At 44.1% G+C, this 16,869-nt stretch overlaps 1 protein-coding gene and 1 long non-coding RNA gene across 5 annotated transcripts in view; one reads left to right on the plus strand and one right to left on the minus strand.

Moving 5' to 3' along the window:
- Phf3 (PHD finger protein 3) overlaps positions 1 to 2,787 on the minus strand; it is a 76,801-nt gene extending 74,014 nt beyond the window's left edge. For 2 of the 4 annotated variants that reach the window (XM_085679479.2, XM_085679477.2), the window contains exon 1: positions 2,665 to 2,787. The gene's annotated coding sequence lies outside the window, so the exon portion shown is untranslated. Of the gene's footprint in view, positions 1 to 2,130; positions 2,268 to 2,664 lie in introns of those variants that run through there. The other 2 variants (XM_085679480.2, XM_048430434.3) reach the window with 2 other exon arrangements.
- A 195-nt stretch (positions 2,788 to 2,982) lies between these two features.
- LOC148119108 (uncharacterized) lies at positions 2,983 to 15,788 on the plus strand. Its single transcript, XR_015735449.1, has 3 exons — positions 2,983 to 3,486; positions 15,449 to 15,608; positions 15,756 to 15,788. It is a non-coding gene; the product is annotated as an uncharacterized LOC148119108 (long non-coding RNA).
- Positions 15,789 to 16,869: the final 1,081 nt, after the last annotated feature.

A 16,869-nucleotide genomic window follows, 5' to 3' on the forward strand; every position in this document is an offset into this window, starting at 1 on the left:
GCTAAAAAAGCTAGCAGCCATGTGTCAATAGAAAAAAAATTCTTGAAAAGTAAGTGAATGAACGAACATATTCAGCAATTTAAGAAGTTTCAACCTCTTGAAACTGAAGTGATTATGTACACTAGAAGAGAAAAGGGACACTCTAGGCAAAAACTGAAATACAAAAATTACTTTCAGAGAAATATCGGAGCTTAGTCTGGACTTTGTTCAAAAGTGTACTTTTAAGAAAGCAAAATGTGCCATGCAGTGGTGGTACACACCTTTTATTCTCAGAGGCAGGCAGATTTCTGTGTGTTCAAGGTCAGCCTGCTACAGAGTGAGTTCCAGGACAGCCAGGCTAATACCTATTTAGACACCTGAAACATAAAAACTGTAGTCCTGGTTTTCATAGAGCAGTTTTTCTAAGCAGGTCCATAGTAAACAAACGCCTCAAGTCTTTTCAAGTTTCTGCCTGTGCTGAACCTCATTCGCAGCGGTCCTCAGCCATGCGCAGCCTGTGTGGGCACATCTGCCAAAGTGTGAGTTGTTAAATTCCTGCCTGAAAACCTAGCCTTCTGTTTCTCCATTCCCTTCCTTGTATATTTATTTGCAAGTTCACTTTCACCCCAAGACCATATGAAGGACCATAAAGAATCACAGCAGAGCTCTCCAAAGTAGTGCTTTCCCACTTTATGACACCAATCCAATGCCTGTCTCTGTGTGTGTGGCTGAGTGCTGGCTGTCCGTGTCTCTCTATGAATGCCTATGTGTATGAGTAAGTCTCCAAAATCTCAAACTCTTAAGATAATTATATTTCAAACTGTCACTTGCTGCCTTCCACCTTTTACCAAAGAGAGATCAAAGGCTATCAAACTTTCCTTAGCTGATTCCCAGACTATGTTAAATTTTAATGATGTGGCTTTAAAAACGATTAAGTTTCAATTTCTCTCAATTTTCCAAAATTATTAACCTAACCTAGTTCCTACCTACTCTTACAGCATGAGAATATTCAGCATTGTGTACTCAAGAAACTTATACATACATATGAACTAATTTGGTGCAATAGATAAACCCACTGTTCTTCCACTCGGATGCAAGAGCACAGTAAGAAATTACACCACTCATGCTCTTCAAGAAACATCTATAAAGTGTAAAAGGGACAGGAGAAAACTTCGGTCCCACCACTGAGTCATTTATCATCTTGACACATCACTTGTACAACTACAAAATAAAGCTTAACATCTCCGGTCTTAACTCTTTTTAAAATAGCCCATTTCACTTATGCAACAAGTCTTTCTGCTGCTAAAGAATTATCTGAATGTGTGGCTTCATCGGAGCTAGGATGACTCCTCAACGTCCTGTTTACATTGATACCATCACTGAAAAATAGAGTATTCGTTTTAAAATAAGTGATAATGGTAATGATGATGAAAACAAGAATCATTGTGAACATAAATGACCGGCAAAGAGAACAGTGGGAAGGGGGGAGGGGGAGAATCTAAGTACAGCAAATGCTAAGGAGTACTGATTTTTCTCTCAACATCTGTGCTCTGGAATGGCGCTATAAACAAAAAACATAAAGATGCTACAACAGAACACTGCTTCTTTCAACTATCTCTTCTATAACATACACCATCCACATCTTCAAAATACCAAACACTTCATTAAGAATTTTAAGAAACGTAGGAACTGAGAGATATGGGTCAGCAAACTGAAAACACTTGACAAGGTTTGAACCCAAATACTAAGTACAGCAATATAATCTGCTGTGATCAATTTAAAAATCTCATTGTAAAATAAAGAAGCAAAATTCATAATGTGGGTAAAGTCTCGATTGTTCGATCCTTGTTTAAAAGATCTGTACGAAGACTGAACATCAGGTAGACATCAAAGCACTTTGCCACTTCCCTCAAATCACAATCACGCTCTGGTAATGATTACTGACTAGCAATAATAAACACACATTCGAACTATAACGACTAGGAAAAGGCATTTTGCTACCCAAAGACAAGAAGGGGCGTTTGAGGAAAAGGGCCATCTAAGGAAAGCGCCTCGGGCTGGAAGGTGCTACAACACTCTCTCCCCTCTCCCTGGGTCCCCAACCCCCGCCCCGTGTCAGATGATCAGTTATTTAGCACCATTAACACGTACTTATCGACTACAGGTTCATTAAATTACACGTCCTGTCGGCAGGCAGGACTTTAGGATTCCCTTATCAAACTAGGCGAAAGGAGTCCAATGTCTGGGTCCTCAGCACAAAAGCGCGCGTTCCCCCAAGGTCCGCGGCGCCTGGCTCCCCCGATGCGGGAGCAGGGATCGGCCTCGGTGCGGCCCGGCTCCGCGAGCCAGCGGAGTCCGACGCGCCAAGGCCCGGGGCCTTCGAACCCGGCCTGGCCCACGACGCCTGCCCGCGCGGCGGCGGCGGAGACCGGGTACGCTCGCCGGCGAGGGCCGAGGCTCGGCGGTCGCGCAGAGGCCGCGCTGCCACCGCTGCTCAGAGCCCACGGGCCAAACGGTGGGGCAGGCCGAGGCGGGGCGGGGCAAGCCGGGGAGGCCCCGGAGGCCGGACGGCCGGGGGTGGGGGGAGGAGAGGGCGGCCCCTGCGCGAGGGATGAAGGACGCGGGCCGCCCGCGTGGGGAAAAGGAGGCCACCGAGTGCCCGTCGCGGCCGGCGCCGCCACTCACCCGCTCCGCAGACGAGCGCTGCCACCGGCAGCCAGAGGAAGATGGAGGCCGCGGGGCCGCGGAGGAGGGGGCCGCGGAGGGGGTGCGCGCAGGGCGTCGGCGTTGCTGCCTCGGCTCGGGGCTCCAGAGCCCGCGCCGCCGCGGTGACGACACTACGGCTGGCCTGCGTGCCGTCCTCCCCGTCTGAGCTGCAGTCGCTGCCTCCCTGAGCCCGGGGGTCGCTCGCCTCGTGGAGCCCGTGCGGCGCCGCGAGAGCCCGCAGCCATCGGCGTGCGACGGCGACGTCGACGGCGGCAGCGGCGGCGGCGCGGGAGCAGGAGCGGGGCCGCGTCACGTGACGCTACTGTTTACCGTTCCGGGGCCGGGGCTGCGTGAGCCGCGCCTGCGCACTACTCTCTGCGCGCAGCCGCCCGAAAGGCTCCACCTGGCAGGCCTCTACGGCGGGGAGGCTGCAACCGACGGCTGCCAACCGGGATAAGCAGGAAACCGGACCGTTGATGCCGAACTGACCCCTCTCTTTCCCCGCCTACCGCTTACCTCCTGAGTGTGACTTGAAAATGGAACCATTAGGCCTCAGTATTCTGGAAGGCGCTGCCCCCACCCCGCAGCCGGTTAGCCAGGACCGGCTCACAACTCGAACTGCCTTTTTCAAGAAACATTCCTGGAAGGCAGGCGTGGTTAATCACAGTCCTGGAGGCCGAGGCAGTCGGATTTTCAGGAGTCCTAGGCCAGCCTGGCCTACATAGCGAGATCCAGACCAACCAGTGAGACGCCCTGTCTCTGAAAAAAAGAAATATTCCTGGATACCAAAAAATATTCTTGGTAAGCAGTTTTCGAAATATGGGCTGCAGTTCTTGGACGCCACACCCCATTGCTACCTTTCAGAGATACCTCATTCCTCTGACAATAGCATGCGTCTTAAGTTTCTTGTCCGCCTTACAGAGCACTGGCTAAATACTCTTAAAATTTTTCAGTCTTCATTTTATTGCAGAATCGATCATAATATTTGTGACATGAAGTGGAACTTGTGGTTATTTTTTATCTTTTTTCTTACATTTCCTTCCCCAAGGTATCAATGGATACAACTATAAAATAATCCCCCTGGAGTCCCTCAATTTTTTTATTTTTTATTACTTTATAAATAATACCAATCAAAATTTCCACTTTCTCCCTTCCTCCCACTTCCCTCCTACTCCTGCACTCATCCTCTTCCCCTCCCCCTTTAGTCCTTAGTGAAGGCTGGGTACCCTGCCCTGTGAGAAGTCCAAGGCCCACTCCCCTCCATCCAGGCTTAGGAAAGTATACATCCAAATAGAATAGGATCCCAAAAAGCCAGTACATGCAGTAGAGACAAATTCCAGTGCCATTATCATTGGCTTCTCAATCTGCCCCAATTGTCAGCCACATTCAGAGGGTCCAGTTTGATCCCATGCTTGTTCAGTCCCAGTCCAGCTGGCTTTGGTGAGCTCCCATTAGCTCAGGCACACTGTCTCAGTGGGTGGACCAACCCCTCGTGGTCCTGACTTCCTGGCTCATATTGTTCCTCCTGCTCTTCAACTGGACCTTGGGAGCTCAGTCCAGTGCTCCGATGTGGGTCTCTGTCTCTATCTCCATTCGTCGCCGGACGAAGGTTCTATGGTGATATTCAAGATAGTCATCAGTCTGACTATGGAGTCCCTCGATTTTTAGTAGTGTGTAGAAGTCCAAAGAGCAAACATTGAGACTCTACAACAGTTTGTTTACCCCATCCTAGCCTTTAGTCAAGTGCAATGGTCTGTTTCCTGTCAGTCATGGTAACCAAAATGAACCCATTAACCACGGTTGTGTTTTCAAGTCTGCAGAGACAAGAGACAATTACAGTGTTGTCCCTTCCTGCTGAGCACCTAACCATGAGGCCTGCACACTTCCTTTGAAAGCCTTTGTTAAGCTAAACCTCACACCAAGCACCCTTCACACACTAAGGTCAGCAGGAGGTAGAACAAGCCACAAGCAGCGTGTGGTGACCTGCTCTTCTGGTAACTTCACCGCTAAAAGCAAACACTTCTACAAAGGTTGTCCAGATTCGAGTGGCAGTCCAGGATGCCATCCCCTGCTGTAATGCATCAGACCCTCCAGTCTTTGTTTCATAGTCTTAGAAAAGAAAGGAAGGAAGGAAGGAAGGAAGGAAAGAAGGAAGAAAGAAAGGAAAGAATAACTAGAAACAATCACTTGAGTTGTTTAGGAAGGAACTACAAAAAGTTTATACTATGCTAACTCTTATTGACCTTGGTGTCATAAAAGCCGGGGAAGTATTAAGAACTGAGGAAAACTTATCTTTTCAGAGAAATCTTAGTAAATTTAGGACAAAACCCAAAATGAAGGTAACAATGAGTTACAGCACTGTCATATTCACACAGCAAGGATTTCTGATCCAGAAAGAGTCATGAAACATGGTATTTTGAGTCTGTTTTTTAAATGAAGCATCTAAATCCATATTTGTCTACTCCTGGGCTTTGCTTGTTGTTTCTAAAGGTAAAGAGTATTTGTCTTTTACCCAAGTCATAAGTTGAAAAAAAAAAAAACCTGAGAATGGTTATAACTATGCATAGGTCCTTTTTAACTAAAATGTTTAAACACTTATGCAAAAAATCAGGTAATACTGGTAGCCTTAAAAGTACAAATTAACTTGGGGAAATTGAATTTAGTGGAAAAACACAAAACGAATAGTGTGTGTTTATGTTTGACTGAAAATTGGGGGGGGGCACAATTTGGATCTTGCAAAAATGTGGACCCAGCAAAACCAAAGCCCACCAGAAATGGAAGACAGTAGTTAATGCAAATACCAGAATTAGTTTTCATTGCCAACCTAAGCAGTCTTCTGGGACTCATCTACTGTATTTAACAGCTAAGCTGTAGGCAGGGGACTGGGCTTGCCCAGCCTTAGGCAAAAGAGGGTTATGTTTGTCTGAAACACCATTGTTGCCATAGATAGAACAAGCTCTTGCAAGTCCCTGTTGGCTGTCCTGTTTGGTGTCCTGTCCTAAATCCTGGAGATCTCAGGCCTCTGGGGGCCAGAGTCTTGCATCACACTTGTAGATGTCAGCCTTGGTGGTGCTCCTGGAACTGAGGTTCTCATTCGAGGGTGAGCTTTGCTCTTGTTTTCCTACTGTTGCTGACCTCCATCCAAGACACACATAAGACAGAGAGGCTCATGGTGCACAAGGGAGGTCAGGCCAGGCTGGGGACTGAAGACACTGGTGTCAGTTTTTCAGTATCTTGGTTCCATACCACAGAAGCATCAGATCCCAAGTGCCAGACCTGATTGTCTCTGCCAGCATCTTGCCAGTTGGATGCTGTCTCTGGGTCAGCAGCTGGCACTTTCCAAGATCTACTGCACCAGGGGTTTCTGTCACTCAGGACTATACAAATGGTCAGATCTGAGAAGGTTCAGGCTTTATACCCTCACATGCTTCTCCAATATTAGGACCTAAATCTCCTAAGAATTTCATTGTGAGCTGGAGAGAGGTATTCATGGGTAAAGCCATTTGCTGCTCTTCCAGAGGACTGGAGTTGAGTTCCTAGCACCACCCACAGCAGACAGCCACAACTACCCATAAACCACAGCTCCAGGAACCCAGTACCCTCTTCTGGGAAGGCCCCGGTATTCATGAACACATATCTACACACGCGCACACACACCAATACAAATAAAATCTTTAAAAGATTTAGGTTTGGTATGGAAAGTGTCTTTACTGAAACACTGGTCTCTACAGTATCAGTTCAGTCAAATGGTAAAATTGTCGGGGTCCAGTGCTAGCCTAGACCATCAATTATTTCTCTCGACCAGACCCCAACATAATCTCTCTCTGGACAGGCGTGGAGGGGACGGGAATAAAGACGGGACTCACATGGTTTCATCGGGAGGGAGATTCTCAGAGATCCCTCATGATATCCTGAGTTCACATCCTGAAGAATTTCCTCTGTTTATTCTCCAAAACAGCCTTTATACCAAAACTTAACTTAGGGGAAATACATTAGCATTCTGTCTCCTAGGTAACCAGGTGAATGGCTTTACCTCACATCCACAACTTCCTGTCTACTCTGTGTGCTAGCTGTCACATAGGCTTGAATCAGCATCTCTATCAGGCATCCTCCAATTTAAAAAGAAAGGAGAAACAACATCCTGACCCTTTGTTAGGGCAGTGACAGCCTGTCTGCAGGGCTATGTGACCCATCTCAGGTATGGCCTATGGCTTGATGGCTTGGCTGCCATGCCGTTTAGAAACATGGGCTTCATAAAATGGAAAAATTTTGAGTTGCCCATTATGAGCAGGTAGATAATTTGGCTTATGGGGCTGGCATGAGGTGGCTCAGCGAGAAAGGCACTTGTCACCAAGCCTGACCACCAGAGTTCAATCCCTGGTTTCCATTTAGAACAACAGTGATTCTCAACCTGTGTGTCACAACCCCTTTGGCCAACCCCTATCTCTGAAAATATCTCTGAAAAATTATAGTTCATAACAGTAGCGAAACTACAGTTATGAAATAACAATAATTATTTTATGGTTGTGGGTCCCCACAACATGAGGAACTGTATTAAAGGGTCATGACATTAGGAAGGCTGAGAAACACTGCAGTAAGAGAACCAATTCCTGCAAGTTGTCCCCTGACCGCCACACATGTGCGATGACATACATTCCCCGCTCTTCTTGAAAAACAAAGTATTTTAGAAAATAAAATATACTTGTGTAGTAGGATTTTCTCTAGAAACTGTTCTAGATATACACTGTCATGTTGGTTTAGAAAAGCTTTCAATGTTTTTATGTTTCACCATGATATGAAAACAGCAGAGTCAAAATATCTAGACCTCTTTTTAGAGAGATTGTCATTGAGCATCTAAGCCTAGTCCAGAACACTGTATCCCTTATAGTGACAGACTTCCTCCCATCCACACATTCACTTTCCTGCTAAACATGGCTAGCTGTTTGAGCCTTCAGCATAATTAATGGGTAAAGGGAATGCATTCCCTATTCAAGAATAAGTAATTGCTGTCACATAACAGAGGTCAAGAGAGGGTAGTTAGAAAGACTGGATCAAATAATAAAATAAAATAAGCCTAGAGTTCAAGGTCCTACTGTCTTAGCCTCCAAAGCTAAGACAGCACTGGGGTTGCAGCTAGGCAGTCACCATCACAGCAGGCTCCAACTTAATGTAGTAGTCAAAGCCTTTGGGATTGGCCACGCCTACCTCTTCAGCTTTCCATTTCCTGAAATACTACAGAAATAAAGATGTAATTTAACGGGAAGTTTGTTGATGTACAGCAGGAGAACATACACCTAAGACAACTTCAAAATGAGGGTCTGAGAATTAACTTCTCAGGGGGATAAACATGACCTAGGTTGCCCAGGTATAGTTCTTTCAAATGCTATCTCTGAAACCAATAGCTAGATCACCTCCTAATAATGTCATCATCATATTATAAATTTGTCAAGGGATTTATCAATGTTCTTATATCAGAGATGTGAGAATCTACTCATTTACACCAAAGCCATCAGGCAGCAACCACGCCCCACTACTTGAACTTTGGGGTAGGAGTATCTGAGATCCAAACCATACAACAGGTCATAAGATGACCCAAGTGCTTGTTTCTTACCCTTTGGGTACATGACATAATTAAATCTGTGATGCCAGGTAATACAGCCCTTCCTTGCTTTGGGACAATGGTCTGTACCCTGTCAGTTGTATTTTAAATAAATGCTGATTGGCCAGTAGCCAGGCAGGAAGAATAGGTGAGGCAATGAAAACAGGAGAATTCTGAAAAGAGGACTCAGTCTGCAGTCATCATCCAGACACAGAGGAAGCAAGATGTGACTGCTTCACCGAAAAAGGTACCAAGCCATGTGGCAAACACAGACAAGAATAAAGGGTTGGGGCTGGAGAGATGGCTCAGAGGTTAAGAGCACTGACTGCTCTTCCACAGGTCCTGAGTTCATTCCCAGCAACCACATGGTGGCTCACGGCCATCTGTAATGAGATCTGGTGCCCTCATCTGACATACAAGCATACATGGAAAGGATGTTGTATACATAATAAATAAATCTTTTAAAAAAAGAATAAAGGGTTAATGTAAGATGTAAGAATTAATAAGAAGCCTGAGCTACTAGGCCAATCAGTTCATAATTAATGTAGACCTCTGTGTATTTCTTTGGGACTGAATGTCTTCAGGACCAGGCAGGACAGAAATCTCTTCCTGATTATATCTTGAAACAGAGAATCACTGGGCAGTGGTGTTGCATGCCTAATCCCAGCACTTGGGAGGCAGAGGCAGGCAGATGTCTATGAGTTCAAAGTCAGCCTGGTCTGCTAAAACTAGTTCCAGGACAGGCTCCAAAGGTACAGAGAAACCCTGTCTCTAAAAAAGGAGGAGGAGGAGGAGGAAAAAGGAAGAAGGAAGGAAGAAGGAAGAAAGAGAAGAGGAAGAAGAAGAAGGAGAAGAGAGAGAAAAAGAAAAGAAGAATTTAACTTCCATGATGTGGTACAAAATGGGAGCTTGAAAAATAAGGCCAGTCTCTACTCACCAGTCCCTGGAATACTGTTTCATAAAAAAGTCAACAACTAAGTTGCCTTCCTTTAGAACTAATTTGTAGAGTTCTTTATGAGACAGAGTCCTACTGTGTAGCCCAGCTGGTCTTGAAGTTGTGACCCTCCTGCCTCAGCTTCCCAAGTAATAGGATTATAAGCATGCATCATCACCCCACTGGGTGTTATGGCTAGGATCCAAAATATTCTGCACAAGCTTGGGAATTGCAGTGGGTGGTGCTATTTAGAGCAGTTGTGGAATCTTTCCCATATAAGGCCTGGCTGGCAAACACAAACCATTGTCAGTAGGTTTTAAGGATTATAGTCCAGCCTTGCTTCCAGACTAGATAGAACTGTTTTCATCTGCCACATTATTGTGTGGCATTTTCCACCAGATTGCAACATTCCCTCCAAATTGAAATATCTCCTCCCAGAGGAAAGACGAGGCTCTTTGAGCCTCTGGAGGTGAACAAACGGTTACATGTGAGAAGAACAAAAACTTGAAAGATTTGTTTTTTGGGTTTTGGGTTTTTTGTTTTGTTTTGTTTTTTGAGACAGGGTCTCACTATGTAGCTCTGGCCATCCTGGAACTCACTATGTAGACCAAGTGGCCCTCCAACTCACAGAGTTCTTCCTGCCTCGGCTTCCAAGTGCTGGGATCAAAGGCATTGACCACTACACCCAGCACTATCTTGGAGGTCCCTTTTCCTAGAGTATAAAAAGGAATAAACTGGAGGATCTCTAGCTAGCCCAACCATGGGAAACATGACTCTGGTAGACTTTGCCCTTATCTCCCATTCCCTCTGCCTTGCTAGAAACTACTAGATTACATTCCTGAAGCTAGCTAGCTCCAGAAGTCTATTCCCTTATTTGGCCAATTCCTTCTCCTAAGTCTGATGATCAAGGTTCAACTATCAAAGTATTAAAGACCAACAATCAGAAGCCCTTTTTGACTCACCAAATTAGCATGCCCAATCAAAACATCCCACAACATCCTAGCTGATTCTAACACAGACCTCCCCTTTCTCTTCTGAAAAGTCTCACCTGCAAAGTCATTTGCTTTAGTTTTCTACCTGAGTCGAAAGCTGCCTCCTTTACATTTCTTTCCTGGTTAAGAAAGGATCATTTAAATAAAAAAACAAAACAAAACAAAAAAAAAACGGATTTACTAAAACAGCTTCACACCCAGAGGACTTATAACCCATATCTCCTGATAAAGCCATGGTGTTATTCATGAACATCTTCTGGGGTCATGTTGGAAACTACAGGCATTAAGGTTAGGGCTGCAAGGCAAAAGCTGTTATTTGTCAGTTTTGCTCATGGCCATGCCTGAAGCATGGTGGAGTCTGGAATACTTGTGAAAGAGGGTTTCCCAGATAAGCATGCATCACCGAGGCTCAGTAAAATGTTTTCATTAGTCATCCCTATTTCCTCCAGGAACCTGGATCCATGTACCTCCCTTCTCTAAAACAGAGCCAGACTGACTTCTCAGACCAATGGAATTCTTGCCTTGTAATAAGAAAAATCCTTCTTCCCAGAATCCAGTCTAGTCAGATTTTCTAAACTGCTGACATCCTCCTGAGGAAAGTGAGGGACTCTTTTGGAGGATTTTCTTATTAGTATAAATAAGCACAAGCAGGTCTACAAATTGCACTGCCACCCCAAGACTTCTAAAAGGGTATCTTGGGCCTGTTCCTCCTAACTGGATCAGTAGGGCATAAATGCCAGTAATTATGAAAAGAGAGTTGTACTCTGACTCTTGTCCAATTATCCTAACTGAGATTCAAACAATCGGGGCCCTCCAATGGCACCACCTGTAGGTTGTAACCATCTACAACTAGTTTCAACTAGTTGAAAGTCATAAGTCACATCTTATACGCCCAACTAAGCATACCAACGTGTTAACGCCAAACAGCTTCGAGAGTTCCACCAAGAACCTGACCTTAATGCAGCAAACCATACTCAAAGTAGTTAAGAGCTGAAATACTGGCTGCTGTACCAAAGAAGACATCCCCTGCACAGTTGATTGAGAATGTAGCCCACACAATCCATACACAGAGGAAGCGAGCACTAAGAGGACTTTCTCTGAAGTCCATTCATCTTTGGGAACAACATTCTGAGTGGTCGGAACCACTCTGCTTGATGAGTAAGGTCTCAATGTGGTCCACTTCCCCCCTTGTTGTGAGCTAACCAAGCATCTGCTAACTGGTCTCTTTAAGATCCTCCATTGGTAGTCTGTAGCTCATTATGAAGGGAGTAGGTGGTGCTTGGCCTGGGCTATCTGGCCCCTGCTTCTTTGCACATTTATACAGATGTAATGTTCCATTTTCAGCCATTTCTGGGGATACACCAGCTCAAACTTGAGGAAACCACTCATCACAGGCACCATCACATCGCACCCAGTCTACCTTTTTAGAAAAGCAGTCACATGGGCCACTTTTTAAACTACTCTTTTTAATTATTCTCTTCTTCCATTACAAATACAACTCCCTTGTTCTTAGGCGGCCTTTGGCCGTTCTGTGCTGCACACGCAGCATTCTCATCATCAGATTCCTCTGCTCCTGACCAGTCGTACTTTGAGGGGATATCCAGAACTTTTTTCTCTCTTTTCTTCTCAGTACTCTCTTTCACAAGCTCGACTTTGGCTGCAGCAGCCTTTTCTTTCTTTTTCTTTCTCTCTTCTTTTGCTAGCTTCTTGGCCAACTTATTCAGCTCATTGGATTTGTCCACATTTAATTTTAATTTCTTCTTTTTAGGTTTATCCATTTTCTTTAGCTCCTTGACCTTCTGTTTTCCTTCTCCAAAAAATTGTTCTACCTTCTCTAGCTTCCATTTCTGTTTCTTCTCAGAAGAATCCTTTCCTTTCATTTTTAGTGGTTTCTCTTCCATGCTATCATCCTTCATGTTATGTAAGAATCTGTCCTCTGAGGGTGGATGTGTGCTCTGCAGAATCCGCCGTATGTCTTGTGTCTCATCCAGACACACTTCTAGGAGGTCTCCCACCATCTTGAGTTATTCCAACTGGGCTTTTGCTCCAGGAGACAACTCCAACACCGGAGGCTCCAAACTTCGGGGAACCAAAGGGCTCTTCCGGGGCAGTTTTCTTGGTGTGCTAGAACCTTGAGAACTCTTAGAAGCAGAAGAATACACATGCTCTGCACAGAACGAAGGTGCTGTCCACATGTGAGTTACCACTTCCTCAGACTTAATGGAATTTCTTCATCACAAAAGAGATGGGGTTCCAAACTACTAGAGGATTTCCACACTGGCTGCATCCTTCATGTCATAGCTGTATGTTTCCGAAATGTCTTCATTAGAATCTGTTTCTTCATCATCATAGTTCACTGTTTGGCCGTGGGGGAGGGGAGATGATATGCTACTCACCACCCGGCTAAGAGCAAACTGTTGGAAACTAGGCAAGTGTCCCTGTGAGTCTGGCTTGGCAGCTGCTTTTTGGAGTTCACCACTGATGATCTTTTCAGTTTTTTCTCATGCTGCTTGTTCCACCATACGTTGGCTTAACACAGAGAGTGTGACCAGGGCAGAGGACAGTTCATCTGTGGCTAAGGCTTGCCGTTCTCTATCTTGTCACGTTCTGTCAAATACTGAAGTGCCTCTCCTTCAGGCAACCATACAGGCAACTTCTGAAGGGATACCCGGAGTCACAGAAGAGTCTCTAGCCTGGATCTTCGAGATCTCATACAAAGAGGGCAAAGGAATTTTACGTCTTTAGACTGCCAGCAAGATTCCTTTTTCTAGGAACTTGATTTAGGCAGGGGAAGACAGCTGTTATGGAACCAGTCTTTGCAGAGCTCACACTGTAGCATAAACCCAGTAGCTCTCTTGCGGCAAATGCAAAATTTTACTTCTTCTATGCAGTCCACAATTGTCATCTTGGCTAGGTTGGCTGCTCTGAGGGAATGCATGTCCTCAATCTCTTTTTGTTCTCATTCTTTGAAAACTGCCACCACCATGGCTGTATCTCTCGTCTCCTCCAGTCCTCCTTCTAAGTCACTCAGAGGTTCAAGATCTAGGTCCTTCTCCTTTGGTTAAGAAAGGATCTTTCACCAAAAGCAATCTCCAGATTCAATGCAGTGCCCATCAAAATCCCAGCAAAATTCTCAAAGACCTCGAAAGAATGGTACTCAACTTCATATGGAAAAACAAAAAACCCAGGAGAGCCAAAACAATCCTGTACAATAAAAGAACGTCTAGAGGCATCACTATCCCTGACTTCAAACTCTACTACAAAGCTACAGTACTGAAAACAGCCTGGTATTGGCATAAGAACAGATAGGAAAACCAATGGAACTGAATAGAAGACCCGGATATCAATCCACACATCTTCGAACACCTGATTTTGACAAAGAAGCAAAAATTATCAAATGGAAAAAAGAAAGCATATTTTAACAAGTGGTGCTGGCATAATTGGATATCAACATGTAAAAGAATGAAAATAGACCCATATCTATCACCATGCACAAAACTCAAGTCCAAATGGATCAAAGACCTCAACATAAAGCCAGCCACACTGAACCTTATAAAAGAGAAAGTGGGAAGTACTCTTGGACGCATTGGCACAGGGAACCACTTCCTAAATATACCCCAGTACTGAACTGAACAGAGAATTCTCAACAGAAGAAGTTCAAATGATCAAAAGATACTTAAGGACATGTTCAACTTCCTTAGCTATCAGGGAAATGCAAATCAAAACCACATTGAGATACCATCTTACACCTGTCAGAATGGCTAAAATCAAAAACTCCAATGATAGCCTATGCTGGAGAGGATGTGGAGTAAGCGGAACACTCATCCATTGCTGGTGGGAATGCAAAATTGTACAAACACTTTGGAAATCAGTGTGGCAGTTTCTCAGAAAATTGGGAGTCAACCTACCTCAGGATCCAGCAATACCACTCTTGGGAATATACCCAAGAGATGCCCAATCATATTACAAAAGCTTTTGTTCAACTATGTTCATAGCAGCATTACTTGTAATATGCAGAACCTGGAAACAACCTAAATGCCTCTCAATCAAAGAATGGATAAGGAAAATGTGGTATATTTACACAATGGAGTACTAGCGGTAGAAAAAAATAATGAAATATTGAATTTTGCAGAAAAAAATGGATGGAGCTAGAAGACAATATTTTGAGTGAGGTAACCCAGACACAGAAAGACAATTATCACATGTACTCACTCATAGGTGTTTTTTAAACATAAAGCAAAGAAAGCCAGCATACAAACCACAATCGCAGAGAACTTAGACAACCATGAGGACACTAAGAGAAACTTACATAGATCTAATGTACATGGGGAGTAGAAAGTAGAAAAAGATAAGATCTCCTGAGTAAATTGGGAGCATGGATACCTTGGGGGAGGGTTGAAGAGGGAGGGGAGAGTCAGGGAGGGGAGCAGAGAAAAATGTCAAGCTCAATAAATATCAAAAAAAAAGGAAAATAAATAGTGGTCCAATTAATATCCTTGCACATGTATCCTTTGGTACCTGGCTAAGCTAAAAAAGAAAAGATCTTTTGTGAAAACAAGTGTTTGTGTGTGCTTTGTACCTCATCTGGGGTCCAGAAAGGAACCTCCTCTGTGTGGGGGTCCCTTCATAAATAGTCACTGAGGCCAGAGATTCTGCAGGAATACAGAAAAAATCAGTGGCTAGAGAGTTGTGTTAGGGTGCGCTTTAGGTGATTGAGCTGATTTTGAGATCTCTCTGCTCTCTGTAAATAACTCTCATCCATACCCCTGTTATTATCACCAATAAAAACTCATTAGTTCACCCAAATTGCACACAGGTCTGTCCCGGGTTTCCTTTTGATGGTAAGTATTGTTCTTTTTAAAAATAATACCATGGTGCAATGTCCCGGGCAGCTCGCAGAGCAGGTACAAGCGGCAGCATCATGCGGCCGGGGAGTCAGTGTCCCCAGGCTAGCGGCAGAGTCAGGCGGCTGGATGCGGTGGACGGCAGAGTAAATGGACATAAGGCTATACACAAAGCTAGACATTTATTACTTAAAGAAAGAAAAACGTAGACAAACATAGAGAGAACAAAGACACACACACACACACACACACACACACATGCACACGCATGCACACACACACCAGAGAGAGAAGATGGCTGCGGGGGAGGTCCCAAGTGGCTGGGGTGGGCGTGGTTAGTTCTTAAAGTGGCAGCAGAAGACTAACAGTAAGTAGGCCTGTTGTTTCTCCCCAGGAAGTCTCAGACAACACATAGGTTGTAACCAACTGCATCGTGCTGCCACCACCACTGACTGAGATGATTCCACTGTCATGCCTTCTCCCCCATGACTGACTGAAGTCCCTTGAAAACTTTAGCCAAGGAAAACCTTCCTCCCTTGGGATGTCTCTAACAGGTATTTTTGTCATGGTGTTGAGAAAAATCACTGATATCCAGGTTGGATTTTCTTGAACACCTTCAGCCTTTTCCTGGCTCTGTCTACTTGTAATTGCTTAACTAATCAGGTATAAATTAATTATGTAATTATTTTGTTCTCTTATAGTCTGTAAACTTCAAGACCAGTGGCTTAACAGGTAAGGCATTTTTCACCAAGCCTATGACCTGAGTTCGATCCCTGGAACTCACATAATAGAAAGGTTTGGTTGTCGAATATTATTTTAAGTAGACAAAGATGTGTTACATTTGTCTATGGTGCACAATATTACTTAACCTGTGTAAAGGTATTTACTTTTGCTTATACTGCATTTATTTAGTGATGTAAGGATGTGTGTTTAACTATATAGAGATATAGTGCATCTGTTTTACTTTGCCTGCCTAAGGCAACTGATTGCTCTAATAAAATAGCTGAATGACCACTAGCTAGGCAGGAGAGGGCTAGGTAGGGTTGGCATGCAGAGAGAATAAATAGGAGGAGAAATCTAGGCTTGAGAGGAATAAAGGAAGAACTAAAGAAGGAAGAGAGAACAAGGGACATGCCAGGGCAGGAAACCAGGCAGATGCCAGATAGACAGACATAAAGAAGCAGTGAAAGTAAAATATACAGACATAGAAAGGTAGATAAAGAGAAACAGGTTAATTTAAGTTAAAAGAACTAGCCAGAAACATGCCTAAGTTAGGCCTAGCATTCAAAACTAATAATAAGTCTTTGTGTCATGATTTGGGAGCTGGTTGCTGGCTCAAAAAAAAAAAAGCCTGGTACAAAAATAGACACCCAAAACTCGTCCTCTAACCTCTATACACAGGCTATGGCATATCTTCCCCATCACACACACACACATACACACAATCATCAGTCAATAAATCTTGTATGCTTTAAAACAACAGAGACTATGGATTTTGATCAAACTTTCATCCCTTAAGCCCATTATGACACATGGATCTACAGAAATTCAGTAAACACTTTTCATCCTGATGACCTCCATTTGCCAATGATGGATTTGAAAGAAGGCTTTAGCCTCTAGGAATTTTTTTTTACTGTGTTTCAAAGAATGGGAGCTAAATAGCATAGATGTTGGCTCAATGTAATTTTGTCCCAACATTTTGATAAGCAGTAGCCTAGATTTATATTCACTGAAAGACTTCATTAAGCATGAGTACTCAAAACACAGTTCTTTTGTTGTCGAGAAGGCCGAGAATGGTATAGAAAGGGAAGTGTA

This window comes from Myodes glareolus, chromosome 18 (genome assembly GCF_982192425.1).
Source record: "Myodes glareolus chromosome 18, mMyoGla1.1, whole genome shotgun sequence".
Taxonomy (NCBI): domain Eukaryota; kingdom Metazoa; phylum Chordata; class Mammalia; order Rodentia; family Cricetidae; genus Myodes; species Myodes glareolus.